This window comes from Etheostoma cragini, chromosome 20, assembly GCF_013103735.1.
Source record: "Etheostoma cragini isolate CJK2018 chromosome 20, CSU_Ecrag_1.0, whole genome shotgun sequence".
Classification (NCBI taxonomy): domain Eukaryota; kingdom Metazoa; phylum Chordata; class Actinopteri; order Perciformes; family Percidae; genus Etheostoma; species Etheostoma cragini.
In genome coordinates this window covers 7,923,327-7,926,851 of record NC_048426.1, presented here as the reverse complement: position 1 = coordinate 7,926,851, position 3,525 = coordinate 7,923,327, and positions in this window count along the sequence as shown.

Sequence of the window (3,525 nt, the reverse complement as noted above, 5' to 3'; positions counted from 1 at the left end):
GGATGTGTTTGTGTGTTTGTGTGTGTTTTGGGGGGGGTTGAGGTGTGGGTGGTTGTGTGGGTGGGATGCATGGGACCAGTGACAGTGACAGCTGCCGCCTCGTAATAAGGCCGACACATCGGTTCACACTCGCACATTTCCATTGCAGGACCTTCATTATTCCCCTGTGGATCTACAGCAGCAGACTGATGTGCATTTGTGTTCACATTCACAGGGACAGACCAATTCACAGAACAGCATTTTATTTATATCATGGATTCAGACGGAGTCCAAATGCACAGCTTTCATTATTCATGTCTAGTTTAGTGGCAGTATTCTGCCACCATGGAGAAAAACATAAAGTGAAAAAATGAGACAGAAGGAGGAGAAAGGAGAGAAGAGAGGAAGAAGGACAAAGAGAAGCAGATTAGACAGAGATGAGGAGAAAGGGGTAAAGACAAACATTATGTTTTGATGTAGGCTACTCCAGTGAATCTGCTCATTACTAACCAGAGCAACAAAAGTAACATGCAAAAACTCTCCAACTCCCACACACACACACCCACAAGCATGACGGCATTTAGCTGAAGAGAATACAATCGACAGTAGCCCACAGAGGCACAGTTGACATTTTAAAGCACACAGTGAGGGAGACGGAGACTGGGGCAGGTTGATAGAGAAAGCAAAAGAGAAGTGAAACATTTTGGCATTTTTTTGGGCCCAGCACACCGAGGATATTCAGGATTGGAAGAAACTCTTTATACTCCTTCTCTCCCCCCCCCGCCCCCCCCCCTCCCCAAGCCTGAATCTGCTTTTCAGCTCCCTCCCTCAGTTCTTTGGTCTCTCCCTCGCTCTCCCTTATCCATTCACTTTCTCAACACTCCTCCCCTCCTGTGGATTTACAACCGCCTCCTCCAAATTCCACTCAGTTATTTTCATTTTGGGTCATTTTTAATTCCGCCCGATGTTTATTCATGACCAGGGTTCTGAGAGAGAGATAAGAAGCCAAATGCTGAGCTGGCCCCGAGGGCCCCGAGGGCTGCGAGGGCTCCAAGTCAGTCTGCTAACACTCAAACACGCATACACATAAACACCACTGGAACACACATGCACATGTTTGCATCCACGTTAGTATGAAGAGACACACACGCTAACCCTCCCACGAACACACACTGTTTTTGGTTTGTCATCACGTACTAAACTGAGGTGTTTGCCCGTGAAACTCTCCTATCGTTATCAGATTCAAACTCGGCCGGCTGCCTCGCTTTGCTGCTTCTGTTTGTTCTATTTCTTATTTTGTGAGATGTTAGTACCAAAACGTGTCTGACCCTCATCTGTCGTCAGTGCTTATCATGAGGTCATTACACACACACACACACACACACACACAGACACACACACCACAAGGGACGCTGATTTTTTCTTTTTCAAACCCACCCCCTCCTATGTGTAGTTGCTTTTGTATGTTGCCTCCTTGGTGATTCTGCGTATGCATGAATGTGTAGACGGATTTGCAGTTCAAATGGCTAGAGGGCGAGAGCGAGATGAGAGACGTGATGTGCAAACAGTGAGCAAGAGACACAGAGAAAAATTGTTTTTTTTTTCCTCTGAGTGGGTTAAAATGCTTCTTGTTCTCCATCACCGGCTTCCAAATCTGCTCAGCCACTTTTCTACTTCCACACCTTTCTCTAAGCACCAAGCCAATACACACCAATCTGATCCCCTCTCTTCTGCACATTTTCCATCTTTGCAAATTCTGTCTAAAAAAGCCATAGTTTGAGCTTTTGTTTGGCATGGGGGGGACTAAACCATGTTTTTTTTTGTTTTTTTTAGAAAACAGCCCTTATGGTGGTGTTTGGTGTTTTTTGCTCTCAATGTCCCCTTCCAGGCCGTGCAGCAATGGTTACAGTATGTCTAGGGTCAAAGGTCCCATGACATGGTGCTCTTTAGATGTTTTTATATAGACCTTGGTGATCCCCTAATGCCATATCTGAAGTCTCTGTCCCCAAATTCAGCCTTGGTGCAGAATTAAGCCACTAGAGCCAGTCCCACAATGAGCTTTCCTTAGTATGTGCCATTTCTGAGTCTGTAGCTATTGAGGAGGAGATGGGGGGGGAGGCTGGGGGGGTGTCCTTGACCAACTGCCACTTTGCTCGTTTGAAAGCCATGATGTCTCTCTCTCATGGGTCAGCCAAATTCTCTGGGGGGACAAAGCAGAGAAGGAGAGGTAACCATGCCCCTTATGACCTCATAAGAAACAAGATTCCAGGTCAGCTTTCATTTTGTCAAAGGCAGAGCAGGATACCCAGGGCTTGGTTTACACCTATCACCATTTCTAGCCAGCGGGGGACCACAGGCAGGCTGGAGGAACTCATATTAATGTTAAAAACCTCATAAAGTGAAATTCTCATGCCATGGGACCCCAAAGGCAAGGGTTAGCTGCCTGGAAGGCAATGTTGGAGGCAAAAATCACCATCAAGCCCTTATGGTCTTCTTTTATAGTCACTTAAATGCTGTTGAAACATTTCTAAGTAACCTGGATGCCTAAACAAACATTTAGAACAGTTTTAACAAAGATGTCTTCTGTCTTGCAAATCATCCAAATGTTTCTTAATGGAATGGTACAGCAGTTCATAACGGCCCTGAAAACCTATTTCCTCTGTCAGCTTCTTACTATGAGAAATGGGCTCCTGCATGAACATTCAACTTCAACTTTCCATACTAAGCGATTATTTTGTGAAGTAAGAATAATCATTGAATCAAAGGAATAACTGAGGCATAAAATTTGCAGCACACTGCATGAACACATTTGCAAAATGTGCAGAAAAAAACCCACATCAACTGCATTAAATTAATAATGACTCTAATGACAGAAAACCGTTTCAAGGAAATAACTTTTGTGGCAATGTTAGTTTTGTATCTTGTAATATATACACTCAGGCCAAGCTAAAACTAATATGGTCTAATACCACATGCCTGCGAGGAATCCCACCTTCATGAGGATATAATAATCCATGACACATAAATAAAGTTCTCTTGAAAGGTAAAAAAAAACACAAAACTATCTCTCAACCTGGAATGAGGAGGGACCATGTCTGCAGCAGGACCACCACCTGCTGGATGCTGGGTGCAGGTGCAACATGTTTTGAGGTTTGCAGATGTGACAGGATAATTTGGGTCAGACAATAATAGGCGACACCAAAAGAGTTTAAATACTTCTATATATATATTTCAATATATTTTTTGTACTTTTACATTTACATGTATTTTCGACTCGATAAAACATTTCGAATAGACAGCCTAATCGAACAAACCCAGTTCAAAAACACTTTGGACTGTTAAGCCATTTAGCCTCTGAGCCTGAGGCTATTTATGTAACAGCATGAAATAACACATCTTTAGAAGTCTTAGCATTGCGCGTTTCCACCAGTAGATGGAGAAGTGAGAAATTAATTTGATCCCGATTTGAGGCTGCACGTAGTAGCCTCCACCGCTCTTCTGCAGCCCTGAAGCCCACAACTAGGTTCGTTTGGACGTCATATGATA